Below are 22,998 nucleotides of genomic sequence, written 5' to 3'. Positions count from 1 at the left end.
AAAACCATAAATGTTTTCAACCGGTTGATACAATCAATCAATTTGTTAAAATACTTACTATTGTAAATAAACTTGAATAGAAGTAATTTCAACTTATTAATATATGAATCAACTAATGAAAATAAACACAGATTTTGAAAAGAAAACATTTAAAGGAGATTTCAAATTAGATTTACTTGGATCGTAATAAGATGCGAAATTACATAACAAAATCTACCCAACTAAACACACATATACACACAACAACAGGTCTTCAAGACAGATTTTGTATCATCAAAGCTTCTTTGTCCAACAAAAAGAGCATAGGATAAAAACTCTAACCCTAGATACATAGAGGTGCATGGGAGAGCTTATAGAAACCCTAACTTTCATGGCAAGCTAAGGTTTGGGTAGCTTCTCCCACACACTTTTATCCCTCGTCTACCCTATAAATAGGGACTTTGCCTCATGTAAAATTCAAACTTGAATATGTAAAGAAACTCTACTAAAATTGATTCCAAACACTCTCTCAAAGTATCACTTCACTCTTGTTAGGGTTCAATACCCTAACCTAGGGTTCTCAGAAGAAAATGTTCTTCTTCACCTTGCTTCCGTGTGAAGTTCCTCAACCAACACTAGTTCCACTCCTTCCTTTGTTCTATATCTTCCGCTGCAATTCATTCTCCACTCCATTCGGTCAAAGCACTTGAACAAAGCATAGAGTTCATCAACAAGTGATGGAAGAGGCCTAAGATGATGGAATAGGGCCAAGCTTGGGCCCTAGTTCAAGCCCAACAATTAGGTCCATGGCAAAGAGGATTCAAGAAGATTGGGACTCTGCTACTGATGGCAGAGAAATGTTTCTTTATATGTTCAAAGAGGACCACAAGAAGTAAAGCCCAAGCCATGAGAGCTAGTTTCTTTATTTCTAATTTTAGTAGAAGAGGGTTCCTTTAGCATAATGGGGGGGGGGGTGTGCTTATCATTGTAGCTTAAGTAAAGCCTTTTAGGGTAAGAAGTTAACCTAGCTTCTAGAACTTTGCTCCTAGGGTGTGCCATTGACTTTAGTCAAAACCCTAACAGTCGCTCTATTGTATATTCCCCTTCCTACCCTTGCTCCTTGTTCTCCAAGGCACTTGAACCTATATAATGGGGTGCTTGGCTCATGTTTTAATAAGATCAATTTTATGAGTAAATTGCTGCCAAATATTGCAAGTTTCTACTCCCTTGTCTAGTCTCTCTAGGTTAGACACTTTGATCTTCACCTCCACCTTTCTCCAAGTGATATGGCCCAACCAATCACTCTTCATACCTTTCATGCACCTACAAGGAACCCATAGTTCTATATGAGCCTTCCTTGATCCATCACATTCATTGCTTCCGCCACCCTTTTCAAATCTCCAAGAAGAACAACCCATCATTTGGTATCTAGAGCTTTGGTTCTTCAAGAGATAAGTGTTCTCTTAATTTTATTTTTTGAGTTTTCTTCAAATCCGTGTTGTTCATCTTGCCTTGATTGTCTTGCTGTTTTTTTATGTCGTTTTAATTGTGTTGCTGTTTTAAAATTGTTGTACGGTTTTATTTTGGTTCAAATTGTTCTTGAACTTCCAAATTGTTTTTAGGTTCCATTGAGTATTTTGTGTTGGATGTTTTGTTTTCAATTTTATTTGAGTCTTATTGATATTTTAATCAATGCAAAGTTTTTGTGGTTGAGTCTTTTTTATTTTTGAATCCATACAAGTTTTGTCAAAGTCATGTTCATCCTACAAAGTCATAAATTCCTAGTGGTGCATTTTATTGTTGATTTGGTTGCTTGATTTTAATTTTGAGTGCAGTTTATATTTCTGTTTTTGAAGCTTTAGTGCCTTTTATATTTTCATATTTGAGTTCATACTTGTGTGTTAGTTCCATACAAGTTCTTTTCCAATAATTTCCATTGTGTTTTTGAAGTTTCCTTGTTGTTTTCTAATTCCGGTTTAGGATTTCTTTGTTTTCACTGTTACTGTGCTGGATGGAATCTTTCCCAGAAATTAATTCTATGGGTGAAAATTCTGAAATTTTGGATTTGAGTAGCTTTATGTGTTGAGAAAAAGTGAAAAAAGAAGTACATCAAAATTCAAAATACAAAAAAAATGATAAATGAAATACGAACAGAGTGCAAAAATTCTAACTCTGGAAAAATGGTGATGCGGCAGTGATCTTGAAAAAAATATTAAAATTATTTGGCTCACTGTTTTGGTGAAATTCCAACGCCTATTTTGAGCTAAAACATTGAAGTTTCTGTGGTTAAAATTTCAAGCTCAATTTTGAAGTATTCTGTCCAGCATAAATTTGGGAAGTTGTGAAAAATTTACACACAAAATCTCTGTAGTGCTGTTTTGGTTTTATTCATCTATTCTAGTTTCATTGACTAGGATTCCACTTTGTGTGCCTTGATTTTTTTTATTGTCAATTTTATTGAATACTCTTTCAAGTCATGTCAAATATCAATTCCCTTTGTTGTAGTCCTAATTTTTAAATTAAGTTTTGTTGCTTTAAACTTGCTTGACCTCTCTTTGGTGGAAGTGACCTAAAAGGTGCTTTGGTGAGTAGTAGAGCTAAAATTTTGTTTTGGTGAAAGCTATATCACTAAAAGGGAGCTGGATTAAAGATTCAAGGTTAAATAACCTAAGGAGACAAAGCAAGGGACAACAACAACCTCACTTGAAGAATACACAAATATACACAAAGGAACTACAAGTGAAGGAGTGCATAGAATAAGACTTTAATTTTTGTGCATAAAAAAAAATTGTTGACCTAATTTCATTGTATTTCTTTGAGTTGCAATTTGCAAGAACTTTTATTCATTAGTGGATTAATACGCTTTAGTCGGTGAGTGTGTCTTCAAGGTTCCAAAGTGCCAAGAAGCCTCACCTTAGGATTCAACTAGTTTTAAAGCTTTCTAGATAGCAATTTTCTTGTGTGATTTATTGCTTTACATTGTTTTCTTGCATAAAACTTTGTTTTCCTCTTTGATTGTGCTCTAAGTGAATTACTTAGAGAAGGGTTTGTGAAAGTATTGTGGAATAGAATCTGGCTAGGAAAGGCTTGGTACTTAAGTGATCCAAGGGATCCACCTCCCTTTCCTGGGAATCTACCTACGATACTCCATCTATCTTTTTTTTGGTAAATTGCTTCTAACACATAACTTTCAACATGGCTTCTCATTCTTGTAGTCCAAGTGAAAGTGACAGAAAGTCTATAAAATCTCTTTTAAAACAATTAGCCAAAGACTTTCAATCACTATCACATAGACAATTTCAACATGAGGCCCAAATCATAGAAGATAAAAAAAGAAAGGGATGCCCATCTTGCTATTTTAGAAGAGGAGTTGAAAATTGTGCAAGAAAAGGATGAATACATTAGAAACTTAAAAAAATCACATGCATCTAGTTCTAGGTCGAGTGACTCACATGCTGAGGGGAGGCTGAGAGTTAATGATTATTATCAACTAGAAGAGAGAGCCACAAAGAGACTAGGGTAGACCTACCTCATTTTTATGGAAAGGAAAATATTGAAATATATCTAGATTGGGAAATGAAGGTAGAACAACTTTTTGCTTGCCACCATGTTAGAGAAGAGAAGAAAGTACCCCTAGCCACCTTAAGCTTCCAAGGGAGTGCTATGTATTGGTGGATAGCCCTAGAGAGAGATAGGCGCCTCCACAAGGACCCTCCCATAGAATATTGGAATGACCTTAGGGGAGCCTTGAGACGCCACCATATTCCTTCATACTACAATAGAGAGTTAATGGACAAGCTCCAAAGACTCCAACAAAATAACATGAGTGTAGAGGAGTATAGGCAAAAGATGGAGCTTTACATGATGAGAGCCTCTATTAGGGAGGAAGAAACCACCACCACAGCTAGGTTCCTCAGTGGTCTCAATCTTGAGATAAGGGATAAAGTGGAACTCTTGCCCTATAGGGACTTGAATGACTTGATCCAACTTTGTATAAAAGTTTAGCAACAAAATTTGAGAAAAGGATCAAGTTGCAAGGAGAGTTCTTACTCTAACTCTTATCCCAAGAAAGAGTATAGAAGAGAAAGGGAGGATAGTCTTTCAAAAGATAAACCCAAAGAAACTCCCAAAAGTGTAGGAAAAGATGTGTCTACCTCACAACCCCGCAGTAGAGATATCCAGTGCTTTAAGTGTCTTGGTAGAGGTCATATAACATCCCAATGCCCAAATAGGAGAACCATGATCTTAAGAGAGAGGGGTGAGTATAGCAGCCAAGATGATGAGTCTAGTGGGGAATAAGAGAAAGAAGATAGTGAAGGGGCATATCCTTGTGAGGGAGAATTAATGATGATCAGAAGAACCCTCAACAATCACCCTCAACAATCACCTTAGTGTGAACCATGAAACACAAAGAGAGAACATCTTTCATACAAGATGTAAAGTTTTAGAAAACAGTTTTGTTCTCTCATTGTGGATAGTGGTTCTTGCTGCAATTGTTGTAGCACTAGGATGGTTGAAAAACTTAATCTACAATTAGTACCTCATTTAAAACCTTACAAACTTCAATGGATCAATGAAGATGGGGAACTAACTGTAGACAAGCGAGTAAAACTTAGTCTTTCTATGGGGAACTATAAAGATGAGATTTTATGTGGTGTAGTACCCATGGAAGCCTGTCATATCTTATTGGGAAGACCATGACAATTTGATAAGAAAGCTATGCATAATGGTCTTACCAACGAGATTAGTTTTACTCATAAGGAAAATAAATTTTTACTTTATCCTTTAACACCCTCATAAGTGGTAAAGGACCAAGTACAAATGAAACTAAAAAGAAAAATGAGAGAAAAAAAAAGAAAATAGAAAAATACCTTAGAGAGAAAGCTGAGGTGTGGGAGAAGAGTGTTCCTTCCCACAAGGTCATTTAGAAAGAAGAAAAATTTGAAAATAAGATTGAAAAGATACTTCTATCTGAACAACCTTCAGGCCTCCTTCTTTGTAAAGGAGCACTTACATGCACTGCCACACTTTCTAAAGTTTGTGAGCTACCTTCTCAAGTCCAAAAACTTTTAAAAGAATTTGGTGATATATTCCCTAAGGAAGAACCCATTGGACTTCCACCTGTTAGAGGTATAGGACACCAAATAGATTTAGTTTCGGGAGCTAGTCTACCAAATAGACCAGCTTATAGAACTAATCCTGAGGAGACTAAGGAGATAGAGTCACAAGTTCAGGAATTGTTAGAGAAAGGCTGGGTTCAAAAGAGTCTAAGTCCTTGTGTTGTACCTGTTTTGTTGGTGCCAAAGAAAGATGGCACGTGGAGAATGTGTTGTGATTGTAGGGCCATCAATATTATCACTATCAAATACAGGCATCCAATTCCTAGACTTGATGATATGCTTGATGAATTGCATGGGTCCACTATATTTTCTAAAATTGATCTCAAAAGCGGATATCACCAAATAAGAATCAAAGAGGGTGATGAGTGGAAAACTGCTTTTAAGACCAAATTTGGATTATATGAGTGGTTAGTGATGCCTTTTGGACTCACTAATGCACCTAGCACTTTCATGAGGCTTATGAATCATGTCCTTATGGATTGCATAGGTAAATATGTAGTAGTTTATTTTGATGATATATTAGTATATAGTCAAAGACTAGAGTCCCACCTAAGTCACCTTAGGGAGGTTCTTTTAGTACTTAGGAAAAATAGTTTGTTTGCTAATATAGATAAGTGCACTTTTTGTGTAGATAGTGTAGTGTTTTTAGGTTTTATAGTAAACAAAAATGGGGTACTTAAAGCCATCCAAGAGTGGCCAACCCCACAAAATGTAGATGTTAGGAGCTTTCATGGTCTAGTAAGTTTCTATAGGAGATTTGTTCCTAACTTCTCAAGTCTAGCTTCACCACTCAATGAGTTAGTGAAGAAAGACAATCCATTTTGTTGGACGGAGAAGCATGAGCATGCCTTTCAAAGGTTGAAAGCTCAACTCACTAATGCTCCCATTCTAGCTTTACCAAACTTTTCAAAAACTTTTGAGCTAGAGTGTAATGCATCGGGAGTAAGAATAGGTGTTGTGTTGTTGCAAGGTGGGCACCCAATTGCATATTTTAGTGAAAAACTTCATGGTGCCGCCCTCAACTATCCCAGCTATGACAAAGAGCTTTATGCACTTGTGAGGGCCCTACAGACTTGGGAACACTATCTAGTCTCAAAAGAATTTGTCATACATAGTGATCATGAGTCTTTGAAATATTTGAAGGGTTAGCACAAGTTGAACAAAACACATGCAAAGTGGATGGAATTTCTTGAGCAATTTCCATATGTTATCAAATACAAGAAGGGAAATACAAATATTGTGGCAGATGCTCTATCAAGGAGACATGCCCTCTTTTCTAAACTTGGAGCCCAATTCTTGGATTTGAAAACATACCTGAACTTTATAAAGAAGATCACAATTTTGGACCCACTTTTGTTGAGTGCCAACATAGAGCACAAGAAGGTTTTTATGTTTCTGAGGGGTACTTATTTAAAGAAGGAAAACTTTGCATACCCCAAGGAACACATAGAAAACTCCTTGTAAAAGAAGCACATGAAGGGGGACTCATGGGCCATTTTGGAGTTGATAAAACTCTTGAGCTTTTAAAAAGAAAATTCTTTTGGCCACACATGAGGAAAGATGTCCAAAGACATTGTCACAAATGCATTTCATGTTTAAAAGCTAAATCTAAGACAATGCGTCACGGACTCTACACTCCTTTACCTTTTGCAAGTGTTTCTTGGGAATATATAAGCATGGATTTCATATTAGGACTTCTTAGGACACATAGAGGTTTTGATTCCATCTTTGTGGAAGTGGATAGGTTTAACAAGATGGCTCATTTCATACCCTGCCATAAAGTGGATGATGCTAACAACATCTCTAAGCTCTTCTTTAAATAAGTGGTAAGACTACATGGTTTACCTAAGACCATAGTTTCGGATAGAGATCCTAAATTTGTAAGCCATTTCTAGAGAACTCTTTGGGAAAGGCTTGGAACTAAGTTGAATTTCTCAACTTCTTGTCATCCTCAAACAGATGGACAAACTGAAGTTGTAAATAGATCTTTTTCCACTATGCTTAGGTCAATCATGAAAGGAAACCACAAATCTTGGGATGAGTACCTTCCTCATATTGAGTTTGCATATAATAGAGTAGTTCATAAAACTACTAACATTTCTCCATTTGAGGTTGTGTATGGGTTCAATCCTCTTACTCCTTTGGATTTGTTACCTCTACCTAATCCACAAGATTTTGTGCATAAGGAAGGAGTAACAAAGGATGAATTTGTAAAGAAAATGCATGAGAGGATTAAGCACAAAATACAACAACAAACAGAGAAATACAAGAAACATAACAATAAGGGGAAGAGAGAAGTGATTTTTGAGAAGGGAGATTGGGTTTGGCTTCACCTTAGAAAAGATAGATTCCCTAATCAGAGGAAGTCTAAACGTAGTCCCCGGGGTGATGGTCCCTTCCAAGTTCTCAAAAGAATCAATAATAATGCATATCAAATTGACATGCCTAAAGAATATGGAGTCCATGCTACCTTCAATGTTATGGATCTAACACCTTCTGCAGGTAATGAAGATGAAGAGGTAGAAGCATGTGATTTGAGGACAAATCCTCTTCAAGAGGGAGGGGATGATGGAAGATGCCCAAGATGATGGAAGAGGCCCAAGCTTGGGCCCTAGTTCAAGCCCAACAACTAGGTCCATGGCAAAGAGGATTCAAGAAGATTGAGACTCTGCTACTGATGGCAAAGAAATGTTTCTTTATATGTTCAAAGAGGACCACAAGAAGTAAAGCCCAAGCCATGAGAGCTAGTTTCTTTATTTGTAATTTCAGTAGAATAGGGTTCCTTTAGCATAATGGGGGAGGTGTGCTTATCATTGTAGCTTAAGTAAAGCCTTTTAGGGTAAGAAGTTAACCTAGCTTCTAGAACTTTGCTCCTAGGGTGCGACATTGACTTTAGTCAAAACCTTAGCAGCCGCTCTTTTGTGTATTCCCCTTCCTACCCTTGCTCCTTGTTCTCCAAGGCACTTGAACCTATATAATGGGGTGCTTGGCTCATGTTTTAATAAGATCAATTTTATGAGTGAATTGCTGCCAAATATTGCAAGTTTCTACTCCCTTGTCTAGTCTCTCTAGGTTAGACACTTTGATCTTCACCTCCACCTTTCTCCAAGTGATATGGCCCAACCAATCACTCTTCATACCTTTCATGCACCTACAAGGAACCCATAGCTCTATATGAGCCCTCCTTGATCCATCATATCCATTGCTTCCGCCACCCTTTTCAAATCTCCAAGAAGAACAACCCATCATTTGGTATCAACCCATCACCAAGGGGGTATCAAGAGCACACCTATGGTCCATTTAAGTGTTCTTAGCTTAGTTTTCATTTTTTACACTGATTTTTCTTCCTCCATTGTGTTGTTCTTTCATGTATTTCATCTTCTAAGTCTTTTTTAACGATTGAAGTTGAGTTTAAAGTAAATTAAATGGTTTATTTCCATTCAAAATCTCTTGAACATTCAAAAGTCGTGAAGTTTAGGCTTGTTCATGCATGCATTGTTGTTGTCCCATTTTTTTGGTTTTCTTGCAATTTAATCGCTTAATTCATCTTAGAATTGCTTAATTTCTAGTTTATGTTCAATGTCATGTGATTCCAAAATTGTTATGAATTCATGTTCTCCGCTTGAGTTCACCAAATGTTTAACAAAATGCCTTAATGAGATCTGTTAGTTGTTTAATGAAATATTTGTGTGTATCCTGCCTTCTATAAGTTTTGGTTCATTTGTCATTTAGTGTGCTTTGAGTTCTGACTTGTTTTAGTTCATAGAAAGTCTTCAATTCATCAATTCTCCAATTTTCTTGCAAGTATTGTTCTATAATTGCTTGAATTCCTTGGGGTTTTTTTTCCTAAAACCACTACAAGAAAACAAGTAATTAGCTTCCACATATTTGCGTGGGCTAAATGTGTATGCATTTTTCGTCGACTAAACCCACATAAAACGGATGCAAACTTAAAGAAAAAAATAATAAAATAATTTATAATAATAAAATTTTAAATTTTTGAAGGTTTAGCCCACGCTATGCCTTTGAAGCTAAGTCCCCGCTACTTAAACATTTTGAAGGTTTAGCCCACGCTATGATTTTAAAATTAAAAATAATAAAATTATAATTAATTTATTTCAAAACTTCTAGTTGATGAAAAGTGCCACTGAACTCGAATATGAGCCTGGGAGAGCCCACAAAACTGCTAAGCGTACTGAACATTTCTTCCTCCACTCCTTCTTCTTCTTTGACCGTGACCGTGTGACGGTGACCGTGCTTCAACTGTGAACGTGCGACCGTGAACATTCATCCTCCACTCCTTCTTCTTCTTTGACCATGACCGTGCTTCGACCGTGAACGTGCGACCGTGAATGGTGAGTTTCACATTTCTTCCTCTATTCCTTCTTCTTCTTTGACGACCGTGAACTTAATCTTTGTGTAACTCTAGGTTCTTGATGTAGGTTTCCCATATACTTTCTTTTTCTTACAATTATGATGCTGATTTGTGTAACCCTAGGATGATTTTTCTTCTTACATGTTGATTTAAGAGGATCCTAAGTTCTCGAATGATTTTGATGCTAAGTTCCTTGTAGGTATTATGCTGCTTTATACAATGAATAATTTGTGTAAAAAGGGTATAAGTGAATACACATTGGATTACTGAGGGAGTTAGGAGTAACAGTGGTCCTTTGCGTTATTCGATTTTGTCCCAAGTAAAATTTGATTCGCATAATGCACATTTAAGATGTGGTTTTGATTTTTCTATCAACAAGAAACAATATATACGTAAGAATCTCTTCATAGATGATCTAACCGATATAAAAAAACCTGAAACAACCTTACAACACAACACTTTCCATCCATCTGACTTTTCAAAACTAACAGTTAATTTATTTTCCTTTCAATATTTGCTTGCTACAACACATATCTCAAAAGCTTAAGATTTATATGTTAAGTACTAAAATGTTCTTTACGAAGCATGAATATTGCACATGTGCAGCAGACCTTGAACTGAAATTCAACTTTAAGAGGATAAGAATTCAAATTTCAAAACCCATTAGGGTTAACTTAGTGGTATAAGGAGTTTAGTAGATAGTTAGTGTGAGATTTTAGGTCAATCACGATTGCTGAAAACATTATTCAACACATTATATATGCAAGGTATCTATTTGTGTTGAAGCTGATGTGAAGGTATTGTGGATGGATGGAGATGATGGAAGACCAAAAGCTGACTGAAGGGGAAGACCAAAGCTAGTTAGTAAGGGGTATTGAATTGCAATCAACAATGCTTCTGGTGACTAATGGGGTGTATATTGTCATGTTTTTGGTGTTTTGTAGCTTCTGGTTGGGATGGTTGGGGTTGTGGTTTTGGTTGTTGTGTGGGACGGTTTTTGGTAGCTATGTGGGCTGGTATTCTAGGTTTGTATAAAATGTATTTGCCTTGTGTAGGTGGTGTTACTCATGGAAGAAACGAAGGAAATGGACAATTGTGCAGTAAGGAGTATTTATGGATAGATTAAACAATCTTTGGAAAATGGATCGAAGATGGATGTATGAACGACTTGAACCTTCAAGGAAACTTAACAAACAATTCATTACACATATTTAATAGAAGGTTGTCTTGTTCTATCAACGTCATCATCCCTTGATGAGCTACACTCTTTCCATTTTAATTTGATCATGTTCCAAAGCCTAAAGGATTTTCAAAACCTACGAAACAGACTTTGACAGACACATTGAAAAGGCTAATTTATAAAATGACACTGAGACACTGCATATATATGTATATATATATATCCCCATGTATGTATATATAGAGAGAGAGATAGACTCAAATGAAATGAATAATGTACATAGAATCTAAAGTGATAATCAATACTTACTCCTTTTATATTCATCTTCTTATAACAGTAAGTCTCAGAAGAATATTAGTGAGTACTCATTATTTTGCAATGAAAGAACTGTCTCTTTTTAAAAGAATCTCAATAAGATGAAATTATAACTTAGAAGAAAAGGTATATTCACCTTTCCAAATCAACTATTTTTTTCCTATGATAATGAGCTTTACTAGAAGAGGTGAGAAAACATTAGTAGTTTGATGTCCTTCAAAGTGGAGGTGCTAGCGAGGAGTAACTGTTGAAAATTTATTTGCCAATATGGCACTTCAAGAAGGAGAGGTGTCTTTGCTTCATAGTTCAAAGCTTATTTCATCTTCTGAAATTTTTAAGCTGAAGGTATTATAAAAATAGTTTAGTGGCGCCTGCATATTTTCAGAGAAAAATATATCCTTGGGAGGGTCATTCATAGTTGCTCAAAATTGCCAAGAGATCCATTTACATTCGGATGAAGCATAACACATCTTCATATCTCAAGAAATGGAGCATGATTTGTCATGTTTCTTTCTTAAAATAGTGGTTTTTTAATGGTGTTTCCCTATATATGTTGCCATGTTTGATTTTCTTTACCATTCATTTGTGTTTTGATAGTGTATTTGTGTATTATTTGTGTTGACAGACTACAACAAAGAAGAAAATTTCTTCTGCTTTATCGTTTCCTGTTGAACTTGATATGCGGCATAGAATGTCTTAGTTGTCTCAGTTCGACTTGGTGTATGACTTGTCAGCTGTACTGATTCACAAGGGAACTGGTGCTAATAGTGGTCATTACATTGCTCATATTAAGGATGTAAACACTAGGCAATGGTGGGAATTTGATGATGAGCATGTTACTAATTTGGGTTGTCATCCATTTGGCGAAGGGTCTTCAAATTCTACCTCTAAATCCATCAAGACTGATGCAATTCATTCTAATTGTTCTCAAGCGATAGTAGCTGACAGTAATGAAAATGGTTTGCATGCCTCTCATTCAAAATCTTCACTTATGGAGACATTTTTGTCTAGTGATGCGTACATGTTGATGTACCATCTTAAACATACAAAAAATGTTTGTGAAATTGGGAGTGTAATTTGTGGTGCTAAGCATGATGAAAGAGTGGGTGGAAGTTGCTTTGGAAAATGGTGATTCTCTTGCATCTCATCTTTGTAATGAGATTCAAAATTTCAATGCCTCATATGATGAAGCTTGTCAGGAGTACAATAACAAGAAAAAGTTGGAATTGGGTCGTATTACTGGAAGAAGACAAGAGGTTCGATCTGTTTTAGCTGAAGCTCCTGTTCAACCACTGGAAAAACCATTTTATTGGATTTCTAGCGAATGGTTTCGCCAGTGGGCTGACAACATTATTCCAGTGTTAGTACTTTTCCTTTCAAACAATTATTAGAGTCAGGTTAATTGATGTATTAGTATTTTATAGGAGGCTTACTTTGCAAGGTATATGCAGTCCTCTTGACAACTCGTTTGTCCAATGCTCACATGGGAAAGTCCCAGTTTCAAAGGTTACCTCAATGAAACGAGTGTCTGCTAAAGCATGGGATACCTTGTTCTCCAAGGTAACTTTTTGTTGGTCTCCTGTTACATATTTTTTGTGGATTATTAATTATCTACATGTGGTATAGTGTTGTTAAGGTTTGTTTGGTGTTCAAGATATGATAGGATGATATTGGGATAAAAACAACTTACGATATGAATATGATAAAATCCAAGCATGATAAGCTTAAGCCAGTCAAATGTTTGGTGCACCTCAGATAATTAGATAACTAAATTATGTTACCTTTTCCTGTATTCAACATGGACCAAATAATGGTAAGATATGATAAAAATTATGTTCAAATGACAAAATTACTCTTCCATTAAAATTACATATAGTTTGTCATATTTTATTGCTTTCTAACTTAGTTTTTCCCTCTGAGGATAAGAAATGCTTTGCACGGTTAACAATGATTATGTCTTGGGAAAGGTCAAAATTGACAAGAAACTCTTTCAACCTATTTTTATGTTTTCAGTTGGGCAATACTAGTAGGAAAGATGAAAAGAAAATTTACAAGATGTAGTGGAGATAAATTTAGTTTTATAAGTGAACTTTAGAAGTTGGTGGAGTGGTTGTGTTGCCCATGACCACATTTTTTATTGGTGATGTCTGTAAGGAAACTAGTGTTTATTGGGGGCTGATGGAACATAAACTTTCTTAGAAATGCTTATGTGAGGAGGAAAATTATGTTTACTTAGCTAAATTAATTACAGTTTCTGGCAAGAGTAGAGGTCGATGTTATGGCACTGCAGACTTGGCTTCCAACATTCGCCATGGAGTGTCTTCCCTAACCCTACCTTTAATACTTGCTCCTTCCAGTGATTACTTTTCTCATAATGAACAACTTCATCAACAAGTGATGCAAGCAAATGAAAGAGCCGATCAAGCAACTCAAATAGCTGCTCAAGCAAATCAAAAGTGTGCAATGTTGGAGGATAAAATAAAGTTCATGGAGCAAAAGTTAACCATGATGATGGAGCGACAACAGGGTGACACCTCAACAAGCACAAGTCAGGTTCACCCTCACTATGCTCGGAACTTTGATGATCAACCCCTGCCTTGAGTTCATCATTTTGTAAGTTTTCTTAAAACAATATTTGTGTATGGTACTATAACTTTTCCTTGTATTAACTAGATTATGTTTCATTACCACCCTAAATTTGCCTTTGGAGAAATTACCTTCATTGATGTCGCATACTGCTCTTGATGAAGTTTGATAATGTACAAAATAATCAGAAAGTAGAAGTTTCTTTTCCTTTGGTGGGTGATTAGATAGTAGTAGATACTGATTTGTTGTAAGCATGGTAGGCTTTAATAACTCAACTTATGATTATGATTATGATTATGCAGGGGGAGTTAGATATCACGAAGTAGCTGCTAGGATTATGATGGTTTTCTGCTGCAGTTTTGGTGCTGGTTTTGCTGGTTTTTATGTTGTATAAATGTTGGTTTGCTACTGCAGTTTTGGTACTGCTTTTTGCTGGTTTTATGTTGTATAAATGTTAGTTTTCTGTTGCAGTTTTGGGGCTGGTTTTACGATGTGCAAATGCTAGTTTTCTGCTGCAGTTTTGGTACTGTTTTTAGCTAGTTTTATGTTGTATAAATGCTGGTTTATGCTGCAGTTTTGGTGCTGTTTTGATGCTGTTTTTGCTGCAGTTAAAGTGCTTTTGATGTTCTTTTTGGAGTCTAGGCACTGTTGTTTTTAGGTTTAGTAGCAGGGTGTTAAGCATAGTTTGTTTGAGTGTGTGTCCTTGTTCTTTGGGAATGTTTGTAGTCATTTGTTATGTAGATGATCTCTTTAGTTTTAGGCTCTTTCTTGTTATGTTAAAACAAGAAAGGTTTCATACTGTTTAAGATTTAACTTCTCTAGGTTGACATGATCAGAAAGTAGAAGTTTCTTGGAACCTTATATAGCTCAACTTCTTTTTGTCATCAAGTTACTATTTTTTAAAGTGTGTTTTCTGTTTTCTTGGTATTTTGAAGAGTGTGAAGGTAAGCTTGTCTTGGTATCTACCAGCTCAACTTTAGTTAATTAAAGTAACTTTAGTTCAATTTCAATCAAAATATCTTCAATAAAAAACCACAAATATCATGTTTCTACCTTTTGTATTTTTGTGCAAAATTCCAAGTTTATTATCGTGGGCCTTGTATTAGAAAATAATTTTTCTTGTTCTTTTTCTTGTTCCTATTAAAAAAATATTTTTTCTTGCTCATTTTAAAAACAATATTCAATTTTCAAGACAAGTAAAAAGTATAAAGAAAAAGTTATAAATAAATTTTTTTAGTAAGAAAAACATTTCTTCATATTAGATTGCTTCCTAAAATAATTTTATCTTGAATAATTATATTGAAAAAAATGAAATAGGTAAAAAAATAGGATAAATGCAATAAGAAAAAAGAGAAGTAGAGTAATTTAAAATTGATTTATTTTAATAAAAAAATAGTTTTCTTTTTAAAATTGATTTATTTCAATAAAAATATATTTCAAACTGAAATTTTTTGTGTGCTTGAAGGCTAAGCCTACACTTTTTCAAATAAATAATATAAAAACTATTTTGAATATTTTGAAGGCTAAGCCCACGCTAATTTGTGACCAACATGAAGGCTTAGCCTACGCTTATTGTGTGCCCCTAGTACCTAGACTCACTCTACTTGGACATTTTGAAGGCTTGGCCCACGCTAATATAATTTTGTGTGGGCTTAGCGTGGGTCAAACTCACAATTTTTTATAACTACTTGTACATTTTGAAAGCTTGGCCCACGCTAATATAATTTTGTGTGGGTTTAGCATGAGTCAAACTCAATTTTTTATAACTACTTGGACATTTTGAAGGCTTGACCCACGCTAATATAATTTTGTGTGGGCTTAGCGTGGGTCAAACTCACAATTTTTTATTAATTTCTAAACTCCTTGTAGGCTAAGCCCACGCTTCACCTACACAAAAAAACACCCGCCATGTGTCGCCCACACCTTCTCTTTTGTGTAGGTTTTTCATACATAGCCTCCGTTTTTGGCCCACGATAATAAAACTATTTTTTGTAGTGAACCAAGAGTTGCAAGTACACTGGTTTGCAAAAATTGTTGCAGTCAATTTGCGTTGAATTTTGTTTTGAAATTTTAAACACATACACTTCATGATGTTAAGAAAACTGTGTTAAAAAGGTGCATCAAAATTATTTATACAAAAAAAAGTTATATTTCATAAAACCCGATGCTCAGTGTGAATGTTTTCAGTGCATTGTGAGTTTATTTCTCTCGTATTTTCAATTGTTGTATTTTTTCTAGTGAAATTTTTTATCTGAAACTTGGACTAGTGCTTCCTTATTGTCTTGCTCAGTTCTGATAAAAAATTGGGACTGAAATTCCTCATACACAAATTTTGACAAATTTTACAAGCTCGTGTACTCTGTCTAAGTGTTTGGTGATCGTTGAGACAAAATTACTCTTTGTGTTTCATTTGTTAAAATTTGTTTTGTGTTTCATTGGACCTAAAATTTGGCACACGTATTCTTTGGTGTCTTATTGCCTCGTGGTTAAAATTTGAGATGCAAATACATGCTAGAAAAATTGATACAAATTTTATAATATTACTGACCAGTGCTGCATATAACTCTGGAAAGTTGCACTCTTGCTTGCGTCAAGCCTTACGGTTTAATAATTGTTTATTTTTCATTTCTTTACCTTTTTGCTTCAAATTATTTTCATATATCAAAAATTGTGTTGGCTAGTGTTCATAAAAATTTGGTCTAAAAATTCGGCCTACACAAATTACTTCAAAAAATTTACTAGCCACTGTTCAGTCACTTTAGAATTTTTCTTTTTAATTTCTTCATCTATTCTAGAACTTATGGTAGGTTCCTTTTATGTGCTTGCCTTAATTTGTTGATATTTAATTGTTGATTGTATATATTTTTTTGTCATTCTTTCTGTTTTGTTCATTTTGAATCCAGCTTGTGGTTTAACTCTACAAATTTGCTTTTATTGTTTTTCATTTCTTGACCTCGTGGACATGGTTGGATAAGGACTTTTGAAACTCAAGTATTCTACTTCTAAGAAGCCTATTAACTTGGGGTTTTTGACCTCCAATCAAGGGTTAAGAGGAATACCAAAAGGAGAAATTTTAGCAAGTTTTCAAGCAATCCAAATCATCTTTGCTGACCACACTCTCGTATCACTTTAAAAAGAGAAACAAAATTGTTTTTTTTCCTTGACTTTTAGTGTCACGAAAATTTATGTAATTTTACATTTTAATTTTTTGAAACTATTGGAAAAATACTCCAAAGGCAATCCCACTAAGATACATTGTAATATTTTTTCCGATTCTTAGTGTGAAAGTGTGTCAATTGGCTGAGAGTGTCAATTGCACTTTGTCTTAGGGTTTGTATAGTTCTTTTTCAGTGCATTGATTTACTTTTAGTTTTTCCTTATTTGCTTGATTTGTTTATTGCTTTTAGGTCTCCGTGACACCTAGGGAGACTTTTCTTCCAAATTGTAATCGACCTTCTTTTGATATCTAGGATTCATTCCTTCATTGCACAGACACACAAACACACACTTGTGTGTCAAAAATAGTTTTGAACGGTGTTTCAGACTATTTAGTGAGCCCTATGTGAGGTAAGCTCATGTACTTAATCAATCCTCGTGACACCTCGCTTTCCTGGGACTGAACTTGGAGAACTCTCATCTTGTAGTCTTGTAGAAACTTCACCAAAAACAAAATTATCTTTTAGAAACCTTTATCACCTTGTTGATTTAAAAATATTTGTGAAAACTATTTGAATTTAATAAAGGTATAATTACCTTATTCGTCCATACTTTCTGGGGAAATAGACAATTTAGTATAGTGGTTTTTAGAAAAATCAATTTCGTCCCTATATTTGTTTAAATGTATGCCAAATGGTATTTTTTGTTAAGTCGCACCAAATGACGTCAACTTGTGCTTATATTGGCACCCTCTCAAATATCTCCTCCCCACCGCCCGACCACCATCCCTTCGACACCCCCGTTACTTCGCCGCCTTCACCCACCGCCTCTCCCACCTCTTCCTCCCACTTTCTCAATCTACCCCCATTTTTCTTGTTACGGGGGTAGGTTTTGCTTGGATCAATTTCTCACCATAAAAATTCCCCCCCCCCCTGACTCTTGATGCAATGCAGAGGTTGCTAAGGGAAGCTTGCATAAGTGATGAAGGATTGTTTTTTTCGTTTCTAAACCGATTGTTCAATACGCTAAGTTGGACCATGACTGAATATATTTGTAACAACTACATGGAAATTAACTTAATCCATGTGTCCAGGATTTCAAGAAGAAATATTTCTAGAAACTATTTTTTCCCAAAGCATATAAAGCCACCCTTATAAGGGTGCATGTGATTTAAATGGTAATAAAATGATATTTATAGAGCTTTTGGTAACATTTGAAGATAGCTAGAGTATGGTGTTAATTCGTCTTAAATATGACCAATAGCACAATGACTGCATAATGGTGTGATGGAATAATGTCACATCTAAGACATGGTCAGGTTTAAGCTCATTTACCTTATACCTAACAACATGTTATTTCTAATTCTCCACAACTTCTCTGTGAACAGAGCCAATTTTTGGACCTATATGCAAACTCCACATTCCAACAACTTGTGAACCCAGATAACTGATAAATTGAAGTTTTAATTTTTACATCAATGAATCATATTAATTGATGCATTTGGGATGAGTGTTTTGAAGCATGCAATATGATAGTTGGAAAGCAAGAAGCTTGAAAGTAAGGGCTAAGAAAGATGATTTTCCTACAAGAGAGAAAAAAGTTAGAAATTGGAAGAGTAAGATGGAATTTCTGATGATTTTATCAGTGTTAGAATATATGACCACCTTAAGAGCACACAACATTCCTTGACAACACAACACCAAAAATACAGAAGGTTGAGGAGAGATTACACTTGTTTACAGAACAATCTGAAATCAGTACAAAATGCAATCCTATTCCACTCTCTTAGAAAACCCAAAGCTTTGATGTGAATGTTCAAATCTTGAATCAACTATTTCACAACTGAAAAACTCAAATCTATTTCTATTTTTTATTTGAAAACATAAGCAAACTATTTATATTTTCCAAAGATTGGTCAAAGCATTTAATGAAGGAGCATATTCAGTTGGAAATCATTTAAAGCACATTCAACCACCAAAACAGAATTTTGTTAGAATTTTCAAAGAAACAATCGGTTGAAACCACGAAACAATTGATTGTTTGGTTTGGCAGTTAAGTCAACCAAACTTAAACAGTTTTCAACCTTTTCAAAAACTCACAAGAGTAAAACAACCGGTTGATTCGACAAAACAACAAGTTGTTTTTCACTTAGTTTGAAAAACACTTTATTTTAAAAAGGATTTAAAACACATTATCTTTAGATTCAACAAAGGAGTGAATTACGTATAAAACTACCCAAATCCCTCCCAAAACACAACAGCAACACAGCCTTGCATCAAGCACAAAGGATTTGGATTCTTCAAAGCATAATTTGAATTCTTCAAAGCTCTTGATCACTCTTGATCAACAATCAGCCTTGGTGATTTCGGTGACACAAGGAACAATAATAGGATTACGCAGAGGATTCAATCCCTCCAAACCAGACTTCAGTATCTTTTCCTTCCTCCAAAAACACTTTTTTAATCGACCAATAGGTCCAACCTTCTCTTAGAGGCGAAACCCTTCTTCCCATGCCCTTCAACAAAAGCACATCCTCAACGCTCTTCACCTGCAACACCTTCGAATTCATCTTCTCCTCCACCGCCATGTCATTGGAGCCAAACACGGTCATGTCGACATCCTCCAGGCCCACAAAGGGCCCTTCGTCATCGTCGTCCATGAAGGAGCTCTTGCTGATGGCCCAATGGATCACGCCCTCGTCGGTGGCGGCTTCGGTGTCTATGGCGTCCTCCTGCTCTTCCTCCCCCACGTTGAGGGCGTCGATGGTGTCATCACCAGTGGGAGGAGATGCTGCCGACGGTGATGCAAGGTTACGGACGTCGCCACTTGACACCTCACATCTCTCTTGACACCTCAAATCTCTCAATCTCATATCTCTCTGCCACATAAGCATTACTTGACACTCTAAGGTGCCACTTAACGGAAAGGACCAATTTGGATACATTTTAAAAAACATAAGGACCAAATTGATTTTTTTAAAAACCACTATACTAAACCCTAAACCACTTATAGAGACCCAAAGTTTACGACCTAGTTTCTTCACCTCGAAGAGATAAAGGAACACGTCAACAGAGGGTGGGATACCGAGCTGGTCACATAGAATATAGAAGGGTCGGACAAATGCCCAGCTATTGGGATGTAGCTGGACAGGGGCCACATTGAGCTCGGTTAGAAGCTCTTTTTCAAAAACTGATAAAGGGAGGCGAAGAAGGACTCTTTTAAAAACAATGGCATAGAAGTAGCAGAAATGTCTGCTAGGGGATATGCCTTCGTCACAACACACTGACTCATCTACCTCACAAGGGTCTAAGCAAATCCAATCGTCTTCTTTGCCGAAATGGCATTTACTCTTTCTAAGAGTTACTGTTTTTTCGTGAGAGGAATAGGAAGAGGTTTCAGTGAGGAGGTTTGGCAGTGCCCAGTGGTACAAGGATTTATAATCCATGGATGGTTGCATCTAAACACAATCACACGCAGAAAGCGAAAAATAGCTCAGACCTAGCACAACATAGAAACAAGCATGGCAAGTATAAATTCATATGATAGAACGACAGAAGAGCAGAAAAATAAAACCTAACATGCATTTGGGGATTCATACGACAACATACGAGTGATCAGTATCAAGCATGAACATAAATAGATAGAAACAGAGAATGGTCCCAGGCAGAGCATGCGATTACAAAGATGAATAGGCGAGATGAGAAAAAAAAGTACCTTTTGTGGTTGGAAGAAGATAAGCTTAGAGAAACGAGAGAAATGTGTGAAGAGCTCTGAGCAATAAATGTTTGAAAGGAAGGAAGGGTGCAAGTTTGGAAAGGTTTGGAGGTTTAAATGTTTTTATGACAAAGTTTTAGAGGAAAAGGAATTCGAAACGATGGGGTTTCGTTGCCACTAGTGCCAGGACGCATGTGCATGTGGGGTAGCGTATAGTAAATGTCACTTCAAAGACGCTTCGTGCGTCACGCCCCACCTACCTCTGAGAAACGGTCACATCAGTGGCCAAAGGTACTCAGGAGACTCTTTGTTTAGCCAAAGCTCAACTCGAGCCTAGGGGGCTTGTGTACTGACCAGAGCTTGGTTCTCGGTTGTATTTTCATGACGACTCAGTTCTTTTGTGCAATAGGAGGTCAACTCGGTTGTGGGGCCTGGGTGAGACCTGCACATGGCCCTTTTCCAGGGTAGGCCCAAAGCACGTAGTAGGGTTTTTATGCAAAAGTAATTTTATATATACACATCCTAACATATATGTTTAGGGCGGTGAATATAAGTTTGTTATTATTATGCATATTTGTTATTATTACGTGGCAATATTTTCCTGTTGCATGTGTTGCACGTGGGTAGTGGCTATTAACCCTAGTAAGATAGGGAGATGCATTGGTAACAGAAAGTGGGCCTACGGATAGCACCTGAAGATCATTGGTGCCCGTGGCATGTGGTTTTTTCTGTTAGAAATAAAAGTTTAATATAATTATTTTTCAGTTAAGATTCGCTGATCTCCAGGGAGAGTGGTTGCATGTTGCATGAGCGGTGATAAAAGAAGAGGAAGTCTCCGGGAAAAGGTATGCTATTTTTACGCACTTTTTAACTTGTTGCTTTTGGTGAGCCCTAGCTGACTTGATCGTCAGAGTGTAATCAACAGGTATGGCGCCCTCTGTCTCAGCGAAGCCTTATTCTAGTGCAACATGGAGGCTTGGAATTTTCTCCAGAAGAAGTAGATCCAGAAGCGGGCATTCAACCTGTACCGACCAGGTCATCGGGTGTGATGACGTGTCTAGCACGTGACTATGTGGGGCGTGCTCAGCGGAACACGTGGACAAGAGAAAGATGAACGGTTCAGAAGTGAGCATAGTCGCCGGTTCATGGAACCGGCGTTCTGTAGTGAACATGGTCGGTTGTCGCCGGGTTTATGTGTCATCGACGTGTTAAGCAATGGGAGATCAGGTGGTCTGACGCCGCCGCGAGGAGCACATCGCCGGATGATGGATATCCACTAGGAGAGGATTTTATTAATGAAGGAAGAGGATTTTCACCTACACATTTGAAGTTCTTCCTTCTAGTCTTCTCACAAATTAAAAGAAGTCAAAGAGAAGATCAAGCCTATAGATAAAGAAGTCTACAAACTCTCAAATAATAGGCTTCATATTAAATATCTCTCTTTATAGTTTCTTTTAAATTGTAAATAAATAATGTTTAGAAAGGTGCTTAGAGGGAAACATGAGACACCTCTTTTGTAAAAGCATCTTTAGGCTTTAGTTTAGCAAATTCTAGAAGCTTGGGGAGTGAGCTTAGTAAGGGGGGTGTGATCTTAGGAGTTTTTTGGGTAGCTTAGGGAATAAGCTATGTAAATGACCAGCCCTTACTCCTATAAAAGTAGGGCTTAGGTCCTTCACAGTTCAGATTGGAATTTGATAGTAGAGAGACTGTACTCAATTTTGGAGAGAATTTGTGAGTTTTGAGTCTTCCTCTTCTTTGCCTTATCTTGTGAGCTATGGTGAGCTTCAAGTGGTGGCACTCCATCACTTATCTTGGTTCAAGGTTCCAAGTGGCGTGAATGGTTTCTTCCAATTCTCAAAATCCAGCAAGCATCTTCTTCTATAAGTGTTCTTCTTCCCTTTTCTTCAATTTTCCATTCGGTAGTTTTGATTCCTAGAGTTTACTTCTTTTTCTACCGTTTAATTTTGTGTTTCCGGCATTGTGTTCTTATTTCTGTTTTGGTTCAGTAGCTATCTTTTAAATTCTGTCCAGTTTTAATTCTTGTTCTTCTTTCCTTTTGTTTTGATTCAATTTGACAATACATGGACTTCCATATGAGTCTTGGTTGGTGCTTAGTTTGGTGAGTTCTTGAATTTAGAACATTGATCCAATTCTAAAGTAAAGTGCCTTTCAAATCCAGCTCAAGTTGTTCCTAAGAATGTCAAGAATCATGTGTTCTTGTAGTTACATTCACATCATGTGGTATCTAGAGTCTAGGCTTGTTTTTGCTTAATTCTTGAGTTGTATTGCACTTTACTTTCAAGAGCTCTGTAATTCAAGTTGTTTACCATTCTGTTTTAGGATTTATTTTGAGTTTTCTTGCTGTTTTTCTTTTGTTACACCATGTGTTTGTGAAAAGGATTCTAGCACTCATTGTTCATATGAGTATGGTTGCTCTTGTGGAATGGCATTCTCCTTCCTAGAGCTGACCTTAAGCTTCCTTTCACTTGTGGTTATCTCTTGTTATATGTCTTTTAATTTTGTAATCTTGTCAAGTTTTGTCTTAGTCATGTTATTCCATAATTGTCATTACT

Source organism: Phaseolus vulgaris, chromosome 4 (genome assembly GCF_000499845.2).
Source record: "Phaseolus vulgaris cultivar G19833 chromosome 4, P. vulgaris v2.0, whole genome shotgun sequence".
NCBI classification, from domain to species: Eukaryota; Viridiplantae; Streptophyta; class Magnoliopsida; order Fabales; family Fabaceae; genus Phaseolus; species Phaseolus vulgaris.
The sequence above is the reverse complement of the archived record's forward strand: the minus strand, read 5'-3'. Positions refer to the sequence as shown.